A 23,569-nucleotide genomic window follows, 5' to 3' on the forward strand; every position below is an offset into this window, starting at 1 on the left:
TAAAATGGAATGATCATATAAAGTTGATCGTTGGTAAAGCAGATGCCAGACTGAGATTCATTGGAAGAATCCTAAGGAAATGCAATCCGAAAACAAAGGAAGCAGGTTACAGTACTCTTGTTCGCCCACTGCTTGAATACTGCTCAGCAGTGTGGGATCCATACCAGATAGGGTTGATAGAAGAGATAGAGAAGATCCAACGGAGAGCAGCGCGCTTCGTTACAGGATCATTTAGTAATCGTGAAAGCGTTACGGAGATGATAGATAAACTCCAGTGGAAGACTCTGCTGGAGAGACGCTCAGTAGCTCGGTACGGGCTTTTGTTGAAGTTTCGAGAACATACCTTCACCGAAGAGTCAAGCAGTATATTGCTCCCTCCTACGTATATCTCGCGAAGAGACCACGAGGATAAAATCAGAGAGATTAGTGCCCACACAGAAGCATACCGAGAATCCTTCTTTCCACGAACAATACAAGACTGGAATAGAAGGGAGAACCGATAGAGGTACTCAAGGTACCCTCCGCCACACACCGTCAGGTGGCTTGCGGAGTATGGATGTAGATGTTCAATAAACAAAGATACGAATGTTACACTGAGTGTATCCATACATAATTCTGACAAAATCCTTCCAGTGCGCAAGCAGCCAATAACTACATGCAGCAAAAAATGCAAATTACCAAAAAAATCCTCAATTGATACCAAAGTCTCCTCCGGTCCTACTAGCACAATCACGGCTGGTTGGGACCTCTCATGTCGCGCGGCTTCTCTCCGCCGCATCCTGCGTCCGACCACTTCCGACACCCCTCGAAAACTGCTCGCTCGCTACAACTCGAGGTAATACACTCCTGGAAATTGAAATAAGAACACCGTGAATTCATTGTCCCAGGAAGGGGAAACTTTATTGACACATTCCTGGGGTCAGATACATCACATGATCACACTGACAGAACCACAGGCACATAGACACAGGCAACAGAGCATGCACAATGTCGGCACTAGTACAGTGTATATCCACCTTTCGCAGCAATGCAGGCTGCTATTCTCCCATGGAGACGATCGTAGAGATGCTGGATGTAGTCCTGTGGAACGGCTTGCCATGCCATTTCCACCTGGCGCCTCAGTTGGACCAGCGTTCGTGCTGGACGTGCAGACCGCGTGAGACGACGCTTCATCCAGTCCCAAACATGCTCAATGGGGGACAGATCCGGAGATCTTGCTGGCCAGGGTAGTTGACTTACACCTTCTAGAGCACGTTGGGTGGCACGGGATACATGCGGACGTGCATTGTCCTGTTGGAACAGCAAGTTCCCTTGCCGGTCTAGGAATGGTAGAACGATGGGTTCGATGACGGTTTGGATTTACCGAGCACTATTCAGTGTCCCCTCGACGATCACCAGTGGTGTACGGCCAGTGTAGGAGATCGCTCCCCACACCATGATGCCGGGTGTTGGCCCTGTGTGCCTCGGTCGTATGCAGTCCTGATTGTGGCGCTCACCTGCGCGGCGCCAAACACGCATACGACCATCATTGGCACCAAGGCAGAAGCGACTCTCATCGCTGAAGACGACACGTCTCCATTCGTCCCTCCATTCACGCCTGTCGCGACACCACGGGAGGCGGGCTGCACGATGTTGGGGCGTGAGCGGAAGACGGCCTAACGGTGTGCGGGACCGTAGCCCAGCTTCATGGAGACGGTTGCGAATGGTCCTCGCCGATACCCCAGGAGCAACAGTGTCCCTAATTTGCTGGGAAGTGGCGGTGCGGTCCCCTACGGCACTGCGTAGGATCCTACGGTCTTGGCGTGCATCCGTGCGTCGCTGCGGTCCGGTCCCAGGTCGACGGGCACGTGCACCTTCCGCCGACCACTGGCGACAACATCGATGTACTGTGGAGACCTCACGCCCCACGTGTTGAGCAATTCGGCGGTACGTCCACCCGGCCTCCCGCATGCCCACTATACGCCCTCGCTCAAAGTCCGTCAACTGCACATACGGTTCACGTCCACGCTGTCGCGGCATGCTACCAGAGTTAAAGACTGCGATGGAGCTCCGTATGCCACGGCAAACTGGCTGACACTGACGGCGGCGGTGCACAAATGCTGCGCAGCTAGCGCCATTCGACGGCCAACACCGCGGTTCCTGGTGTGTCCGCTGTGCCGTGCGTGTGATCATTGCTTGTACAGCCCTCTCGCAGTGTCCGGGGCAAGTATGGTGGGTCTGACACACCGGTGTCAATGTGTTCTTTTTTCCATTTCCAGGAGTGTATCTTAAGAGTTTGTGTATGCACACCGTCGGGCAATAGACTGCGCCGCTTGAGCTGTCAACACAACTGGTACTGCTAAGAGAATTTTACGACTTCCACATCGCTGGCAACGGGTTATACACAAGGCTGGTGACTACTTTGAAGATTAGTAAAACTTTGGAACAGGTATCTATTTTGTGCGAGCTGTAAATAAATAGTTGCCACTATTAAAGTTCCAACCTCATATAAACACTCCTATCAATTTTCATTTCTGCCACTCATCTCCTTCTTGGAGCTGGGATTCTTTTTCCGTTAGCGTAGACCTGACCCGAAAATACGAGATCATTTTTTTCCTATTAAAGCACAGTGAAAATCCGAGAAGTTTTGCGTCTGTGTGTTGCACAGTGTTTCTAGTACGCCCGTCGATCGCGTTACGTCGCACTTTTCAGTTTTGAGCGCGCGGTGAGCACGTAAAGATGTATAGAGTAATAGTGTCAGTGCATGCTGTCATTAAATTTCTTCATGCTGGTAAGTTCCACCTCATTTCACGCAGCACACATAACGTAACTGTCATGCATGAAAGCAAAGTGCGGCAATGGTGCAGGAACTTTGCAGCAGAACGTGCAGTCGTTCATGATGCGGGCGGTCATGGAAGAAAGCGAGTGTCAACAGATGATCTTGCTGAGCGAGTGGATCAGGAGATCCCACAAAATCGTCTATGAAGGGCAGTTCGGAACAAGCGATGAGGAATGTTGTTGTCAGGCCTTTTCCTTCTTGATGACAACGCTCAGCCTCATATTGCAGCTGCAACAAAGACGCTCCTGCAGCATTTTCGATTGGAACTCTTTGGTCGTCCACCGTACAAACTGGACTTGGCTCCCTTTGATTTTCATCTCTTTGCCCACATGAACCGCTGACTACGACGACAGCATTTTGGCAAAGACAATCAATGCAGAGCAGCGTAGAAATTTTGCGGAAAGCACAGGCGGCTGCCTTGTGTGACGAGAGTAATGAAACGTTGGTACCACGGTACGGCAGATGTCTAAGCTCGAGCAGCGACTATGTAAAGAAGTGTAATTAAATGTTGCAACTAAAACATTTTTTATTTTCTCTACGGTTTCCACTTGGCGATAGATCGAAACTTAGAAAAAAATCCCCTCGTATTACATGTGCCTGAAGGTAGGCAACCCACCTTACACCATACGCACCAGAAGCGCAGTGTGTAAGTTGGCTTGCCTACCTTCAGGTAAATGAAATATTTTCGAGACCAGTTGTACTGGTTTGTATAAGAGCTTGTTTCTTTTCTAGCTTTAGTCTACCATAGGTCGTTGGAGGAACGAATAGTTTCAAGCCATTGGAAAAATGTTCTGGTCATACCCGCTCTCAAGAGAGGTCATCAAGGAGACTCGCACAACTGTAGGCCTATATCACTCTCGCCAGTTTCTTTTACAATTTTTGAACAAATTTTTTGCTCACGTGTCCTGTCTGGAGACCGAACATCCTCTCTGTTGAAATCAATATGAATTCCGCAAAAAACAGTTGAGCGAAACCCAGCTCTCCTCTCTCTCTCTCTCTCTCTCTCTCTCTCTCTCTCTCTCTCTCTCCGTACAAATCATACAGAAGGCCAGAAGGCTGTAGATACTGGCAACCAGGTTGATGCCGCGCTCCTTGACTTCAGGACGGCGTTTGATACACATGTGCGCGGTCGCCTATGGGCGAAATACGAGCATACGGAATATCAGTCCAGCTGTGTGTTTGGATTAGAGAGTTCCTAGCCAACTGAACACAATAAGTCATTCTTGACCAAGAGAATTCTTAAACGTCGAAGTGGCTTCGAGCGTATCCCAAGCGAATGTTATAGCACTATTAACTGACTCATGAACAGCAGTCCTGGGTGATCTATATTGTACCGAGTGGTTATAATTAAAGAGCAGCTGTTCACAGAGGTCCTGTGAGGGCCGTAATTATCATATGGCAGCGGTACATGGTAGATAGTCTAATGTTTTAATGAGGAAAAAAGTTATCTCCAATTTTGGCCACCAGGGCAAATCTCGCAATGTGAATAAAAGAAAGACGTATACAAATGTTTCCATATGTAACGGTTTAGGAACGGTGCATTGGCAGAAATTGTCAAATAAGTGAGAAAGACATAATGTTGATTTTATTATTAACCGCCGTTTAAACAATTCATTCAATATAAGCACTAGAAACATCGACATAATACTGTACAACGCCAGATTTGCACCTGGCGGCTAAAACTGGAAACAATTTTTGCACAGTAAATTGGTTCCACATTAACGCATTAGCGTGTCTACCACGTTTCGCTGTCGTACGATAATTACAGCGTACACTGTACTTCCGTGAGCAGCTGCACTTTAACTAAAACCGTCCGATATATAGAAAGGCAGCCACGACGCTATTTTGTTGCAGCGAAATGCAGGAAGACCTAAAGAGGATCGACGCTTGCTGCGTGGCACTTTATTCCCAACATAAACAAATGTGACATACTCTGCGTAATGGGGTGAAGACATTCGTTTTGTATGATTACAGATTTGTGGTAAGTTGCTATGGGACCAAGCTAGGCTTACACACTACTTAATCTAACTTAAACTAACCTAACGCTAAGGTCAACACACACACACACCCATGCCTGAAGGAGGACTCGAACCACCGACGGAGGGAGCCGCGCGAACCATGGCGAGGCACCTAAGACCGCACGGCTACAGGTTTGGTTCAAATGGCTCTGAGCACTATGGGACTCAACTGCTGAGGTCATTAGTCCCCTAGAACTTAGAACTAGTTAAACCTAACTAACCTGAGGACATCACACACATCCATGCCCGAGGCAGGATTCGAACCTGCGACCGTAGCGGTCTCGCGGGGCTACAGGTTTGCCGAACATCCTCTGCAAGCAGACATGTTCATTCAGTTTGTGGAAGTACGCGTACGAAGCGATTTAAAGGGACCTACAAAAAAAAAAAATAGGAAAGGTTGAGATCAGACTTAAATTCATTGAAAGAATGCTTCCGAAATATAGTCCTCTCACGAAGAAGATCGGTTACAAAACCGACCGTCATTAGACCGTTACTCGTTATTCTTGGACCTTTACCAGATGGACCAGATAGAGGAAACAGAGAAGATAAAAAGAAGAGTAGCGCATTGCGTGACTGGTTTGTTCAGCAATCGTGTGAGAGTTACGGAAGCGCCTCCTCTAATTGCTGTCGTCCGCAGCTCGTAGTCTCGCGGTCGCATTTTCGCTTTCCGAGCACGGGGTCCTTTCACCTGCTTCGAGATGACTGGGTGTTTGTGTTGTCCTCATCATTTCATCATTATTCATGAAAGTGGCGAGATTGGACTGAGCAAAGGTTGGGAATTTGTGCGGGCGCCGATAACCCCGCAGCTGACCACCCTACAAACCAAACATCATCATCATCATCATCATCATCATCATCGAACTGCTGTCGCTGATGCTACAAGAGAGTTCTGGTGCATCACAGTTTGGCTGATTGTTAAAATCCAAGACTACCAGTACGTTTCAAATAGAATCTACCAACATTTTACTTCCTCACAGATATATCTCGCGGATAAAACATGAACGGAAAATTAGAGGAATCCGAGCTCACGTGGAGGCGTGCTAACAATCGTTCTTCCCGGACACACATCTCAGCCACACAGATTAAGCATGTTCGCAGGGTATAGACGTAGATGTAGAACACCCGTTTTGACGCAACGTTGCCTCTGAAGAGACATAAAAAATCGCGCTTTTCTTCCACAATTTGCGCCAACGTACTGAATTAAGCTCCAGATCTCCCTGTGATGTCTTGAAAATGAAGAAACGAAGGAAAGAAGGTTTGAATTTTAGATTGCTGTCATTAGTGACGGAACAGTCAAAGAGGGGAACGTTGTTGTAGCGTTTGGAAAGATACCATCCGTCCATTTATCTCTAACAATTTGGGAATAATCTAATTCAGGATACTTAGACGTAGATTTGAACTTACAGAGTAAGTGCATTTTACAGTGTTGATGGTCATCTCTTCGTCAGGTCGGAACGTGCAACTGTTTGTATTAATAATTCCCTTCATTTATCTGTCTATTGCTGACCTAGCAACCCGGAGTTTGTTTTCCAGAGGGCCAGTACGTCATGTTTGTGAGACGAAAGAAGTAATACTGCCGCTGTCGTTAACCCTTCGCGATTATTTTTCAGGCATTTTCCTGCCATATTTTAATATTAATCATGGAGAAATTTCAGTAACTGTTTTATCAACGTGTTACTCCTGAAGAGAGTTTTTGATTACCTTGACTTTCAGTACATTCATCCATAAAAATAGTAACCGTATAGGATACTAACCACCCCATTTTTAAGCCATTGCCCAATATCCTTATTTCGAAATCTTGAAGCATCAATGAACTGTTAAAAGCAGCACTTCACTCAGACTACACAATTTTGGATCAAATAGAATCGTTCGACACAGCGATGTTATCGGAGAGTAGACCAGTATAACCATATTCACAGCGAAAAAAAGCTTTCTGATTATATTCAAAGCCAGAATTCTTTCAGTATGCAGAACTAGAGTTGTCACCTTGTAAAGATAGGTAATTGTTATAAACGTTTCAAAAAAATGTTCAAATGTGTGTGAAATCTTATGGGACTTAACTGCTAAGGTCATCAGTCCCTAAGCTTACACACTACTTAACCTAAATTATCCTAAAAACAAACACACACACCCATGCCCGAGGGAGGACTCGAACCTCCGCCGGGAACAAGCCCATAAACGTTTCAAATAAAGTAGATTTACTAGATGAGAGAGAGACTGTGCAGGTATTTTAAACGCAAATATGTGATTTAATAGCGTAAATATATTTTAAAAAAGTTAGAATAAATATTTAAACTATTAACGCCGCTGAAAATTATTGTTGTAGTTGTCTCTGTTTCACGTAAGTCGCACCGAAAAACGCTTTCGAAAGACATTTAGCAAAATGCCGTCACTACATCCAAAGTACCAACTTAATAACAGAAATAAAATTACCAAATATTGCCTCACAGATACCTTTCAGCAAATATCGAAACTGAATTTCTACAGATATGCGTCGTACAGATAATTTATACTTGAGAAAGATACTGATCGTATAGCTCTCCTCCAATGAGCACTCATAAAAAAGTACTGTATGACAGAATGTGAGGGGACTAATAAAACCGGAAATGAAAAGTGAAATGTTTCTGTTAACTTGTTTACTGCCTTCAAAGGGCTATATTAAGTTCTAAGGCTGGCGTGAAAGCTGTGTTCGTTCCAGTAGATTGCCGACGGGAAACCGCAAGTGATTTCCAAACGGCGTGGTAGAAACTCACGCAGTAGCTATACTTCATCTTCCTGTAAATTTCTTTTTGAGTGGTTACGAAGTATTAGCTGCAGCTACCAATTAGGAGAAACTACTCCGTCGGACGCTTTTTACGTGTGCACGCCTTAAACACGGATACAGTTACCGCTCTTGTTGTGAGAAAATGTTGAGAAAATATCACCTCAAAAGCCAGCGTAATTTTCAGCAGACGCACCTGAATGGCAGAGCGATTGTGAGGGGGAAGACATGAATCACAGAACTGGCCAATGCATAGTAATGTGCCCATCCATATCTCGACACGTATCAATAATTTACTACAATCTACACTAATAGCCGTATTACGGGCATAACGCGATCGATGTCAATTTACTTCACGTTTTCACTTTTCCATGAAACATTGTTCACGCCTGTCAGTAAAATTCTGCTTTTCTGTTGGTGAAATATCTCACTGTAGCCGGCCGGTGTGGCTGAGAGGTTCTAGGTGCTTCAGTCTGGAACCGCGCGACCGCTATGGTCGCAGGTTCGAATCCTCCTCAGGCATGGATTTGTGTAATCTCCTTAGATTAGTCCCATAGTGCTCAGAGACATATGAACCATTTTTATCTCACTGTTATCGAGTGACAGCTGTGATCTGTCTTCCGTAAATCATAAACTTGAGTAAAATATCCCCATTTCTGTTTTATGAACACGCGAATTACTTTGCGTATATTTGCATTTTCATGTATACTGCGTAAAACCACTGTAAAGAATGTGGCAGAGAATGCTTGGTACTGATGTTAGACGTTGTTTTGCGTACTCTACTAGCTTAGATTAGATTAGATTAATACCAGTTCCATCGATCATGAATACGATATTTCGTAATGATGTGGAGCGAGTCAAATTTTCCAATACATGACATAATTAAGTTAATTTAACAACATAATTAAGTTAATACAACAACTTTTTTTTCTTAATTTATATCTAAAATTCCTCTATGGAGTAGAAGGAGTTGTCATTCAGAAATTCTTTTAATTTCTTCTTAAATACTTGTTAGTTATCTGTCAGATACTCCCACCCTCCTTACACACACACACACACACACACACACACACACACACACACACACACACACATTTATTCTCCATTACAAAACTGAGAACTCCTTGATGCCTCAGGATGTGACCTATTAACCGATCCCTTCTTTTAGTCAAGTTCTGCAACATTTTCAAGCATTTTTAGTAGCATCACATTTCTAAACCTTCATTTCTCTTCTTGAGTGAAGTGTTTAACGTTCACGTTACTCTTCCATGCAGGACTACACTCCAAAATTAAAGAAATTCGGCAAGTACTTTCTAACTCTTCAGTTTACATCCTTTGTTAGCGAAATCGTCTTTTTCGGTTTGTTTTTCTTGTTTCTGCTAGCCTGCATTTTACACAGTACTCTCACATTAATGTGATCCACCACCTATGTTCGGAATCAGTGTGCAATAACCACTGACAGATAGCAGTTGGCAACACTAGCACTGGAGGTTATATGACGCGGATAACCGTGCAGTCGTTGTCGTAATGCGAATGCGGAGTGATTTATCTGACGTACAAAATGACAATCATTGGCTTTCAGCCCAAGGGTGGCAGCATTCCCGAAATGATTAAGTCTGTCAGCTGTTCACTTGCCATGGTTAAAGTGGACCGTGCGTAGCAAACTGGTGCTGTCCGAAGACTTTGTCAAGGTGACTATGGTGCAACAAGGGCCATGCATTACAGAGGTGAATAAACGCTGCGGATACGTGTAAGGGCGAATAGCCTAACAGCTCTTGAGCAACTGACCGCACAGTCGTACCAACAGTGTCTGCTGAGCTACGATTCAGCGAATCTTACCTGTGTGGGCCTCAGTAGCAGGCGCTGATTGGCCACCAATGCTGACTCCTACTCAGTGGCGACGAACGTTGGAATTTGCACGCCATTGAACGTCCACTGGGCGTCCTTTTCAGGAGACTCACGTTTTATGACCCATCAGAAAGATGCTAAACAGCATGCAGCAATCGTCGGAAGGGTTCAGTTCGGAGGAGATAGCGTTATGGTCTGAGGAATGTCTTCTTGCCATTCCCTAGGTGATCTCGTAATTCTGGAAGGCGCGGTGGATCAACACAAGTATGCATCTTTCCTCGGGGACCATGTCCACCCATATATGCAGTGCATCCTTCCTCCGCACGAAGCTATCTATCAGGACAGTGCAACATATCAACCAGCTCGCACTGTACGAGCGTGGTTCGAAGAGCGCTAGGTTACCTCGTACTTCCCTCGCCACCAAACCCACCAGATCACCCAATAATGAGTCTACGGTACGACCTCGATCGGGCTGTTCGCGCCATGGGATCTCAACTGATAAACCTAGTGTAGCTGGCCACGGCGCTGGAGTCCCTACCGAGCGAGGTGGCGCAGTGGTTAGGACACTGGACTCGCGTTCGGGAGGACGGCGGTTCAATCCCGCGTCCGGCCATCCTGATTTAGGTTTTCCGTGATTTCCCTAAATCGCTCCAGGCAAATGCCGGGATGGCTCCTTTGAAAGGGCACGGCCAAATTGCTTCCCCATCCTTCCCTAATCCGATGAGACCGATGACCTGTTTGGTCTCTTCTCCCACACAACCCAACGCTGGAGTCTACATGGCGCCACATCCCTTTCGGTACCTTCCAGAACCTCACTGATTTTGTTCCTGCAGGTCTCGCAGCGGTCCTCGATGCAGAAAATGGTTGTTGAAGTTTTGACAGGTGGTCACATTAATGTGACTAGACAGTGTGCATCCTCGCTAGTTCACTCATCATCAGCTATTTTGCTACCAAAACAATGAATCTCATCCATTTTAGTGTCTCATTTTCTAATCTAATTCTCTCGTCACCGACTGGATTAATACGATTACATTCAATTTCGCTTCTTTTACTTTGGTTGATGTTCATCTTATAATCGCTTTTCAAGACACTATCCATTCCACTGAGCTGGTTTTCCATTTACTTTACCGTGTCTGAGAAAATTGGCAACGGCCTTGGCGCAGTGGATACACCGGTTCCCGTCAGGTCACCGAAGTTAAGCGCTGTCGGGCGTGGCCGGCACTTGGATGGGTGACCATCCGGGCCGCCATGGGCTGTTGCCATTTTTTCGGGGTGCACTCAGCCTCTTGATGCCAATTGAGGAGCTACTCGACCGAATAGTAGCAGCTCCGGCCAAAGAAAACCATCATAACGGCCGGGAGAGTTGTGTGCTGCCCACACGCCCCTCCTATCCACATCCTCAGCTGAGGATGATACGGCGGTCGGATGGTCCCGGTGGGCTACATGCGAACTGATGACTGACTGCTGTCTCAGAGTGCTGTGTCTGAGAAAATTACAATATCGTCGGCAATCCTCAAAGTTCTTCTCCTTGAATCTTCGTTCTCTCTCAAAATGTATCACTAGCTTCCTTCACTGCTTCCTCAAAGTACATATTCTATAACATCGGGAATGGGCTGCACCCCTGCTTCACAGCCTTTGACTCTTGTCACTGGTGTGTGTTTTTTTTTTTTACAAATTGTAGACCACCCTTTGCTCCCCGTATTTTATCCCCGCAACCATCAGAATTTCTGTGGCTGTGTTCCAGTGAACATTGTCATAATATTTCTCTGAGTCTACAAAAGCTATAAATGCAGGATTGACGTTCTTAGACCTATCTTCCAAGATAAGCCGGAGCCCCTCTTAAAACTATCGTGCAAGATAAGTCGTATGGTTAGTAATTCGTCACGTGTAGATACATTTCTCTGGGAGTCAAACAGATCTTTACCGAGGTCGGCTTCTATCAATTTTTGTATTCTTCTGTAAATAACTCATGTCAGTATTTTTCAGCTAAGACTTATTAATATTGATACGTGCCAGCACTTATCTGGGGACAGTTTCACCTGGTTATCAGAGAACCAGTGGGAATTTGCTGCATGTTATTGCTGTACATCAATGACCCATTGATAAAGGGAAGCCTGTTAACGGTTCGCAATTAACCGCGTGCACCTGTAATCTCTGAAAATTCGTGTCAGTGAACTGCACCGACGTATTGATGTTTGCCGCATCGCAAACGTTAGCCATACTGAGCACCTCTAATGTGAGTTCCAAACTTCGAAAGGTGCTCTGTCCATTGATATGTGTCTGTATTCTGTGTTTCCTGGAGATTTTACGCAGTTGGAGGTGCGTATGAGTAAACGCGTCCCAACTCTCCCTCCCTGCTAAGGAAAATGAAACGGCGGGAAACGCTTCTTCTCTTTCAATATGCAATACAATATAGTTGTCCGTCTTGATCGTTACTCTTTTTTCTTCTTTCTTTTCATTTAAAATTTTGATACCCAGTATCTAGTCAATTCATCTGTAGTCTTGTACTATGACTAGTGCTGTTTAGTTAGGGAGCCTACCTTAAATAACAATCTGTGGCCGTTAAGTGGTGTTACATGCAAGTAGACTTGTCAACTAAAATTCAAATTAATGTCTACAATTAAGCAAACAATCATTTCAGAAAAAAGTGTACAAATAATGAACTGGAACAGTCACGCTAAAATTCAAAACAACGTCTACAAATTGAACATATCCGTTTCATAAAAAATAGCCTAAGGCCATTTCATTAAAAAAACTTATAAAAATGAAATGGATAATTGTATTGTTAAAAATAATTTAATGTATGACTTTAATGTTATACAAGGCAGAACTTAATGAAGCTATATTGCACCACTTTTTCTTTTCTGGAATTGAGGATGTAAATCATAATGTCTACATTATTGAAATACCGGGTGATCAAAAAGTCAGTATAAATTTGAAAATTTAATAAACCACGACATAAAGTAGATAGAGAGGTAAAAATTGACACACATGCTTGGAATGACATGGGGTTTTATTAGAACAAAAAAAAAGTATTGCTAGACGCGTGAAAGATCTCTTGCGCGCGTCGTTTGGTGATGATCGAGTGCTCAGCCGCCACTTTCGTCATGCTTGGCCTCCCAGGTCCGCAGACCTCAGTCCGTGCGATTATTGGCTTTGGGGTTACCTGAAGAGCCGCGCGGGATTAGCCGAGCTGTCTGAGGCGCTGCAGTCATGGACTGTGCGGCTGGTCGTGGCGGAGGTTCGAGTCGTCCCTCGGGCATGGGTGTGTGTGTTTGTCCTTAGGATCATTTAGGTCAAGTAGTGTGTAAGCTTAGGGACTGATGAACTTAGCAGTTAAGTCCCATGAGATTTCACACACATTTGAACATTTTTTTGTTACCTGAAGTCGCAAGTGTATCGTGATCGACCGACATCTCTAGGGATGCTGAAAGACAACATCCGACGCCAATGCCTCACCATAACTCCGGACATGCTTTACAGTGCTGTTCACAACATTATTCCTCGACTACAGCCATTGTTGAGGAATGATGGTGGACATATTGAGCATTTCCTGTAAAGAACATCATCTTTGCTTTGTCTTACTTTGTTACGCTAATTATTGCTGTTCTGCTCAGATGAAGCGCCATCTGTCGGACATTTTTTGAAATTTTGTATTTTTTTGGCTCTAATAAAACCCCATGTCATTCCAAGCATGTCTGTCAATTTGTACCTCTCTGTCTACTTTATTCCGTGATTTAGTCAATTTTCAAATCTATGCTGGCTTATTGATCACCCGGTATATACTTAGAGCATTAAGATGTTGACACTGTGAACTATTTTTTCGTATCTTTACTTATGACTACGACACTGATTACAATAACCGTACATTAATGTCTTTCACGCGGAAAAAATTGGTGCTGAAAGGATTACATAGGAAGACAGTGTGGTAGCAAGCATTGCCTTACAGCCAGAGAGTTAATAAGAAAGTAAGTAGAATGACGAACTCAGACACTGGAAGGGTACACCAAGAGCGTTTTCCGGCTGTAGCGACAGCGCTTAAGTCGGGACAGAGGAATGTGAGGGTAAAAGATTCGCCGGTCAACGGGTGCTCGGAAGCTACCTGGGATATCCACGGCACCTCCCCTCCTCTCGCCTCTCGCCTCTCGCCTTCGCGGCAGTATCCCCCTGCATCTGGGCGGGCGACTTAGGCGGCCCTGAAAAGCGGGCCAATAAATAAGGGCGCGCTGAATGAGGAGGTGGCGCTGATAGGGCGGGCGCCATCAAACTTGCAGCGCGCGCCTTTTGTAGCCTCGCCGGCCCCGCGGCTCTCTTATTCATGGCACGCGGCGCTGAATATTGCACGCCGGCTATTATACAGTTACGGAGAACGAAATGAAGCGCTACGTGAGGCGCCGCCGCCGGGCCCTTGGCGCTCCTCCAGGGGGTCGCGGCGTGTCCTCAAACACTCGCCGCTGGAGTCTGCCCACACGCCGCTGCCCAGGGCCCATTCACTGAAACGTTTCTACAGACCGGGGGCGCGACCTTGAAACCTGGTTCAGGCTCTTGTCCCACGTACAGCGGAACCTCGCTAATTCGTCCCCTACGGGACTGGAAGCTTGGTCGGAACGCAAAAAAAAGCCACATTATCAGAGGAACACTTTTATTGACCCATAACATCATAATACAGTAGCGTTAATCTGAGAGAGATGGCATACATTTTCCAAATCACGCCAGTACTCTATGACATACCATTTTTTTTAAGTTTAACGTTTAAACATAATATTTGACTATGAAAACATCTTCACATAGCGGCGTCTATCCCTTAGGCTGTAGGTGATGTGCCGCATTCTACAGGGTGAAAAGTATTTAAACCGACAAACTCTGGGAGGTTGTAGGGGACATCAAAACTAATACTATCCCCTAATGTCATTTTTTCCTGTGAGGATTATTTGAACCGGTGGAAGCCGTATTACGCTCTTCTGTTGTTAGAGGGCGTATTACGCTCTTCAGTTGTAGGTAAGTGCTGTCCAACAGTGTAGTAGTGCATTGTCTCTGTTTACTAATGCAGCGATACACCTGGAGTGAGTACACCGATATGGTTGGTGCGTACTACGTAGCGCACCACAACGGACGAGCAGCACAGCGGGTTTATCAACAACAATATCCTAATCGCCGTATCCCGCATCATACGACCTTTGCTGCTGTGTACCAAAGTCTGCGTAAGACCGGGTCATTTAGCAGATGACCTGGACAGGGACGCCGTCGCACGGTAAGAACGCTGCAATTTGAGGAAGCTGTCTTGCAGCATGTGGAGTGGGATCCTTCAATCAGCACTCGTGCAATTGCACGTAACATGGAGACGAATCAGACGAATGTAAGAACAGTCCTTCGAGAGCAATTTTTACGTCCATTTCACTTACAGAGTGTCCACAACCTGGAACCAATTAATTATCCACCCAGAGCACAGTTTTCGCAGTGGTACCTGGAACAGTGTTAAAAAAATGACTCTGAGCACTATGGGACTTAACATCTGAGGTCATCAGTCCCCTAGAACTTAGAATTACTTCAACCTAACTAACCTAAAGACATCACACACATCCATGCCCGAGGCAGGATTCGAACCTGCGACCGTAGCAGTCTAGCGGTTCCGGACTGAAGCGCCTAGAACTGCACGGCCACCGCGGCCGGCTGGAACAATGTGAAATGCATCCTACATTTCCATCCTCTGTGTTGTTTACCGATGAAGCAACGTTCGGGCGTGATGGAGTCTTCAACGTGCGCAATTCGAATGTTTGGAGTGGGGGTAACTCACATGCTACAGTTACCAACGATCATCAAGTGCGGTTCTTCGTTAATGTGTGGGTCAGTGTTGTTGGGGACTGTTTAATTGGGACGTATCTGCTACCTAGACCATTAAATGGCAGGCACTATTACAATTTTCTCGTCAGAGCATTGCCAGAATTGCTGGAAGACGTCCCGCTCCTTACAAGACAGCGCATGTGGTTCCAACAAGACGGGGCGCCGGCACATTTGAGTCGTCGTGTGCGTCGATTCCTGGACCGACGGTTCACAGAAACGTGGATTGGCAGAGGTGGTCCTGTACCATAGCCTGCTCGATCCCCAGATATGTCCCCTCTGGACTTTTTTGTGTGGGGAGAGATGCGCAACCTTGTTTAGGCAACTCCTGTTGCATCAGAAGAGGATCTGGTTGCCCGGATAGTAGCAGCAGCAGGAACAGTTCAGGATATTCCTGGGGTTTTTGCCCGTGTCAGACAGAACATGATCTGACGGTATAACCTCTGTTTACGTGTCAATGGAGGCATTTTTGAAAATATACTGTAATTGAAATTGGGCTGTGTTAATGTGTTGTCTCTTGGTCGTAAAAAATGGAAAAGTGTTTGTTGGTTTAATTAATTCACCACCAGAGAAATCTTCCTCTACCAGTTTAAATACTCCTCATAGGAAAAAACGACATTAGGGAAAAATATTTGTTTTGATATCCCCTAGAACCTCCCATAGTTTGCCGGTTTAAATACTTTTCAAATGGTTCAAATGGCTCTGAGCACTATGGGACTCAACTGCTGAGGTCATTAGTCCCCTAGAACTTAGAACTAGTTAAACCTAATTAACCTAAGGACATCACACACATCCATGCCCGAGGCAGGATTCGAACCTGCGACCGTAGCGGTCTCGCGGTTCCAGGCTGCAGCGCCAGAACCGTGCGGCCACTTCGGCCGGCAATACTTTTCACCCTGTACGAAACCGCAAACCTACCCTGTTATTTAAGTCAAAACATACGCCTTCAATATCGCTGGCAACGCGTGTTCTACATAACGCTGGTGACTACTTTGAAGGACAGCAACAGGTTGCGACTATTTAAGTATATATATACAGGGTGGTCCATTGATCGTGACCGCGCCAAATATCTCACGAAATAAGCGTCAAACGAAAAAACTACAAAGAACGAAACTTGTCTAACTTGAAGAGCGAAACCAGATGGCGCTATGGTTGGCGCGCTAGATGGCGCTGCCATAGGTCAAATTAAGTACAATTAAAGTACATCATTCTATATTTTCTGTTCTATTCAAATAGTGTCATATTTTACAGCCTACCACAGTAGTGTAGAGGAAGTTGAGACGAACAGTTTGATACGGGACACTTGTGGTCAATCAAACTACTTCAGATCGGCCTACAAAAACTACGTACGCCAAAGCGCATGCACGTCGCGCGAAGTTTTCGATATTCTCGAGCTCTCTTTGTGCAAACTATTAGTCTTATAGAAAAAATGAATAGGATTTTTTTCTATGAATTTTTTCTAGGAAATTTCTCCACTACGACAAGTTTTCGAGACGTTCAAGAAAAATGTACAAAAGCGTTCCATAACGGAAACCATTCGGATAACGGCATATTCCATATGAAGTTTTCTATTCAGAATCGGTAATAGTATCACCTCTCAAAGCATGCACCTTTCCTCCTGACTCACTTGATATAACAGTCAAATCGTCAAATATACTACGAGATGAGGTGCAGCCAGAGCAGATATATTTGATACAGACTACTAAACAGGATTAGACACTCAACTGTAAAGTTTGAGCCACTTCCATACCCATAACTTTTCTGTTACTGTCTGAAATAGTAGTCACACAAGCTCCCACTCATTCAGTGTATTCACCACGTTCCATTGATTTCGATTTTTCACGTCATAAATAATTTAAATTCAGTGTACAGTAGACAGATTTTCAACCGCAATAAATGTGCCTTGTTCCGACTGATCGAGAGCCGTAGCGGGCGCTGCATTCAAATGAGGAAACTGTTGTACATGTGTTTGGGGCCGGTTTGTTTACCGTTTTACGTCGGTTGTTTGTATTTCACTGTTTGACGCGTCACTCTTTTTCGAATGACTTGATCTCATTTCTGAGTGTTTGCATCGTTTATTCAAAAACATTGGTACTCAAAAAAAAGTTCAAATGTGTGTGAAACCTAATGGGACTTAACTGCTAAGGTCATCAGTCCCTAGGCTTACACACTACTTAACCTCAATTATCCTAAGGGAGGGAGGACTCGAACCTCCGCCGGGACCAGCCGCACAGTCCATGACTGCAGCACCTGCGACCGCTCGGCTAATCCCGAGCGGCTACATTGGTACTATACAGCGTGGTCCATTGATAGTGACCGGGCCAAATATCTCACGAAATAAGCATCAAACGAAAAAACTGCAAAGAACCAAACTCGTATAACTTGAAGGGGAAAATACCAGATGGCGCTTTGGTTGGCCCGCTAGAAGGCGCTGCCTTAGGCCAAACGGATATCAGCTGCGTTTTTTAAAATAGGAACCCCCGTTTTTTATTACATATTCGTGTAGTACGTAAGAAATATGAATGTTTTAGTTGGACCACTTTTTTCGCTTTGTAATAGATGGCGCTGCAATAGCGCTGATCGTGCGCAGCGTCGTTCATGGTTTCATGAATCCAGATCCACCACTACAATTCGATACAATTCAGGATTATATTTCGCAAGCCACCACCTCAAAGTCTGTTATCAGTTGGTACAATCTTTTTACCAGAACTGGCTGTTTATCAAATAAGACGATAGGTCAGGGTCGGCCATTAGTTTCCGACGAAGCAATTGAACAAGTTCGGCAGTCTTACCTGAACATGCGTGAACACTATCTAATGCCTCAGTAACAACAGGATATGGGCACTGAATTTATTTTCCAGCAAGGTGGCACGCCACCACATCATTATTGTAATGTTGTTGCATATCTCCATAAGAATGTGCCAGCTTGGATTGGACGTGGTGGAACAATATCTTGGTCACCACGATTACCTATTTAATCCCAATGGACTTCCGTGTCTGGCATTACATTAAGGACAGAGTAATTGCTCAACCGTTTCTGGAAAACGTCGACGACGAACAACACAACCAGTTGCCACCATACATCAAGACTTGCTTTATACAATTTGGTAGGAAAACTTGTCGATATACTGCATTCAGTGCTATATCAAACATTTCTGTAAGTTATTTACCTTTTTCACAATTGAAGGTTACTTTCGTACTAACTAATTTATGAACACCCTGTATATTTGTTTATGCACGCCCTGATCCGTGGCACCCCTGAAGCAATGTCCGTTCATTGAGCGACATAACGAAGTTCAGGGCTTATTCATATAGAAGAACAGTCCTTGTAATGTTCAAATGTGATATCGTGCGTATGCACTGTTTCGCCAGTGACACACCGATTTGCGTCCCTTGGTCACGGGCACATCCAGAAATGAAAGCACGGCACACAGTATTGAATTTACTCGATAACCACGTTCACATTGATACGTTTCATGTACTAATTTAAATGTTTTAACCGTTCCCTCACATGTGAAAACATACCCAGCAACCAAGCTGTCATGTCAACAACTGTCTCTGTCGTCGCCATTCCTACCACTCGATTATTCAGTGTCGATAGTCTAAACAGGCGCTCTTACAGCAAAGATACTAAAGGCAAGTTGAAATATTTATGTTCAGATAGACGTATTTGTAATATTTAAATGTAAGGACGTTCGTTACTAAATGAAATGAATAAAACAAAATAATAAAAAAGAAAAATATTTATACAAGCTCCTTACAGAAGTCTCAGAACCAGACCATATGTAACGAACTCTTTGGTGCGTTCGACGCTACTTCCGTATGTGAGCATAGCTCTCCATTAAGAAAAAATCTGTTTGCTAACGTAAGAGTCCTTCATTCCAATCGCATACCAAGCTGTTTTAGGTGTGATTCCAGCATTCGCAGCTTTTAAAACCTAGCTGAATCTTTTAAAGAGAAAGAAAGAATAAAATTGACACGAATTGAAAACAAATAGTGAACATAGCTTTCAGCCACATTTTCTGTAAAGCACTGTTGTAACAGGAATAAATTCCGGTGGCAGAGGACCTTGTAAAATCATGGACGAGAAAAAACTGAAAGCATCTGAGATGTGTTTCTTTTATATTCACGTCAGAAAATAATACAGTACATGGTAATTACTATTACTAATAAATGAAAGAAAGAGTTAAGTTCTTCTTCTGTGCAAGATTGAGGGCATAGTTGACTGTCCAGTAGATATCCGTGATCTGTCGATCTCCGCAAACACAGTTGGTGATATGCACAGGGAAGAGACGTTTCTGTAGGTTACACCTGGAGCTTCCAATTTCAGAGCGAAGACGGTTCAGTGCTCTCGACAGATCCAATTCCAGACGGGAGATTTCCGAAGGGAGAGACGCGGAGAGTTATTCTCAAGTCGAGTAATCTGCAGTTATTTTCTTGCTGTAGCTACTGTTGGTTGCAAGACTAAAGTTATCTTGAGGAAACTGCTGCAGCTAAACCTTGGGGCAGCTGGAACGTGCCTGTGTAGAGGACGGTTTTCGTGATGAGCTTGGTGTTCAAAATGGTTCAGATGGCTCTGAGCACTATGGGACTTAACATCTGAGGTCATCAGGCCCCTACACTTAGACCTACTTAAACCTAACTAACCTAAGGACATCACACACATCCATGCCCGAGGCAGGATTCGAACCTGCGTCCGTAGCCACAGCGGGGTTCCGGACTGAAGCGCCTAGAAACGCTCGGCAATAACGTCCGGCAAGCTTGGTGTATTTTCTCCATATTGGCAGCTACTTCACGGTGAATATCTGGTGGCGCTATTCCAGCGAGTTGATTAGAGTTTTATAAGTGGCGTAGGTTTCAAACAAGCTGTAGGAGAAGGATCGAATGAAGAAGCATTCGAAAAACGAAACAAGCCGGCCGCTGTGGCCGAGCGGTTGTAGCGCTTCAGTCCGGAACCCCGCTGCTGCTACGGTCGCAGGTTCGAATCCTGCCTCGGGCATGGATGTGTGTGATGTCCTTAGGTTAGTTAGGTATAAGTAGTTATAAGTCTAGGGCACTATTGACCTCAGATGTTAAGTCCCATAGTGCTCAGAGCCATTTGAACCATTTGAAAAAGAAGCAAACAAAAGCAAGGCCAAGAGGGACTTTTATCTCAGGAAGTGACAGGTTACTGGGGAATACACTAAGATATTGGAAATAGACTAAGATACCGAGAAACATATCAACTGCTCAGGAATGACCAATAAGGGAGAAATCTGTGATAATGATGATCAGTTTGGTTGGTTGGGGCTCAACGCCATGCTTATCAGCGCCCAAATTTCCAATCTTTTCACTGTCCAGTCTCGCCATTTTCCCGAATGATGATGAAATGATGAGTACAACACAAACACGGAGGAAATACCCGGTCCGGGGAGAAACTGAGACGATTTTGGATGCTATTTATACATAGTGCGTGAAACACGTTGTTGAGAATTTTGAAATAATTTATGTGCAGAGATGAAAATGTTAGCACGAGAAAGGGACTGCTTCAGAACGGTTCCGAAGCAGTCGACTAACGACATAGAAAAAGAACTACGAAAAATGCAGACGAGGAAAGAAGGACAGGATAACTGCCAGAATGAAACTGTTACCGTAGTTAGAGGATAGTGAGAAGAAGCGAGTATTGACAGTGCGTCACCTAGAATGGCTAATAGAGAACGTCTCAGTCTTGTGCAGGTAAATGCGTTTCCGGCTCTGCGGCTGGAATTTGTGTCTAAGTGGCTCTCCTCAAGATCAGTGTAGCAATCCACAGCGCTGTTTAATCTGCGGTGAGGCGGATTTGTTCCGCCGAAGCGTGGGCCGGATGGCGAACTGCCGAGGCGGCGCAGCCGTTTGCTGTCTGCCGCCAGCTCTGACCGTAAGCGGATTCCCGCTGCCTGCTGAACCCCCCCCCCCCCCCCCCGCCAAGTCCCAATCTCCCAAGGTGTAACGTCCCCCCCCCCCTTACTACGTCGCTAATTTCTGTCTGGCGCACATAATCTAGCACTTTAAGTATGTTTCCTCTCCCTACAGGTTCCGCGCGGCAGGATTAAACGGCATCTGCTGCTCTGGTATAATTCCATCACACACATTGCGATCTGACCTGTAGATGACAGTTCTGAGCAGACGGGATTTTCACAACGACCTTAAGCCTATTACATCTATACATCTTTGCCCTACACACTAGCTTTTGAAGATAAAGTAAATTAGCCTAAACAGAACATAACACATTAAAAAGCCAAAATTCCGTCAGCGAACAGGACAACAGATTATTGAAATCAGATAAAATGCAACTGCTTATTTTCAAAAAGAAGTACAGTCTTACAATATTCAAGAATGCACTCACTGGATCGAGGAATTCGGCCGTATATACTAATGTCTCTGAAGACTAGCATCAGTCACAATAGCACATCATTGATGAGTCTTGTGTTCTTCCACGCCTTTTTTCGTGACTCTACGAGGTCGGCATCGTTATATGTGTTTTGGTGATATTCGTAACGGTCTGTGACAGAATTCGCTTCCTAACACCACTACTTCTTCAAGAGGTAATCTGATGTTCAACTGTGAGAACGTTTTCTAAATGTTTGCGTAGCCCTTATCTGGGTACCAGCTCGGTATTTACATAGCTGGGTGTGTGAAACCCCCTAGAAACTATACCCAGGTTGGCTGAATCAACAGACCTCGTCGTTAATACGCGAGGCGGGTTCAATCCGGGGCAGGCTTCCCCCCTGTAAACCAGAAGCCGGGCGTTAACGCGCTCGGATGCCTGGGCGTGTCACTGAAGCCTATTGTGAACTGCGATATCGTAATTGTCCGTACAAATAAAGCAATTTCTGCGTCAGTCACTTGTTTATTTTGCTACTACACGTTTCGATGGTTCACACCATCTTCAGGTGGATAATTGTGTATTTACATTAAGAGAACAGATGTCTGTTCACAGTATCAAGCCAAGGGACTGTAGGTTATTTTGCGTCATTTGATAATCATAGATTTTTATTTATAAAAGGCATTTTTATTGTTGAAAACAATGACAATGAATTTGTACTTACAGGTCAGTATAGTTGCAAAAAGTCTGCAGCATTATTTTTGACAGTAAATTGTACTTACAGGGATAGGTAGAGTTGTAAAAAGTCTGTAGATTTTTTACAACTCTATCGTCGCTAAAAGTACAAAAGCCTGCAGGCTTTTTACGACTCTACTCACCTCGTAAAAAGTCTGCAACATGAATTTCTGACACTGAATCGTATTTACAGTGATAGGCAGAATTGTAAAAATTCTGTACATATTTTACAACTTCGTCATCCCTGTAAGTACAAAAGTCTACAGGCTTTTTACAACTCTACAGTCCCTGTAAGTACAATTCACTGTCAGAAATTCACGTTTTTTAACCTCAAAAGTGCCTTTCCTAATTAAACAGTTTTTAAAATTAGCAAAAGACGCAAAATAACCTACATTGCCCATGCTCTGTTACTGTGAAAAGAATTATGTACTGTTCACCAACACAAGCTATCTAAATAAACGGTTCTCCACTTGAAGATGATGGTGTGAACCATCGTAACGCGTAGTGGGAAAATAAACAAGTGACTGATGCAGAAACTGTTTTATTTAGATTTATCAGCAGTCACAGTTCTAATAATGCTAAAATGGTTCGAAATGACCTCTGCACTTCGGGACTTAACATCTGAGGCCATCAGTCCCCTAGAACTTAGAACTACTTAAACCTAACTAACCTAAGGACATCACACACAACCATGCCCGAGGCAGGATTCGAACCTGCGATCGTAGCGGCCGCGCCGTTCCACACTGAAGCGCCTAGAACCGCTCGGCCACACCGGCCGTCTCCTAATAATGCCGTCCCTTACGGACGATGTTTCCCTTCCCTATTCGAGTGCAAATTCTTCACGTACCTGGTGCAGGACTGTTGATGTGCAGGCGTAAATCCTTCACGGGATTGGAGTGAGGTTTCCCATCTCTGTTTTGACGAGTTAGTAGAGGCAAACGTTCACATTCTCTGCATTCAAGTATACACTTTACAGTGATGCAGCAGAGTGCAAATAGGCTCAAGATTTAAATTCTCGGGAAGCATTTGCTCCCCTAATTTTGCTAGTGACGTTCTTCATAATGTTATTACAGTCGATAACCTTGCTTGTATTACTTTAGTAGTGCAATCTAACGTCACTCTCTAGGATTTCGGAACTGGACTACGCTGCAGACTAACTTCCAAGTTGCTTTCCTACACATTTCGCAGACTGTTGTAAATAGTTTTAG

The 23,569-nt window shown here is 44.6% G+C and overlaps 1 pseudogene; it reads left to right on the top strand.

Annotated features, from left to right (window-relative positions):
• Positions 1–10,589: 10,589 nt before the first annotated feature.
• LOC126264050 (5S ribosomal RNA) lies at positions 10,590–10,707 on the top strand (annotated as a pseudogene).
• Positions 10,708–23,569: the final 12,862 nt, after the last annotated feature.

This window comes from Schistocerca nitens, chromosome 6, assembly GCF_023898315.1.
Source record: "Schistocerca nitens isolate TAMUIC-IGC-003100 chromosome 6, iqSchNite1.1, whole genome shotgun sequence".
Classification (NCBI taxonomy): Eukaryota; Metazoa; Arthropoda; class Insecta; order Orthoptera; family Acrididae; genus Schistocerca; species Schistocerca nitens.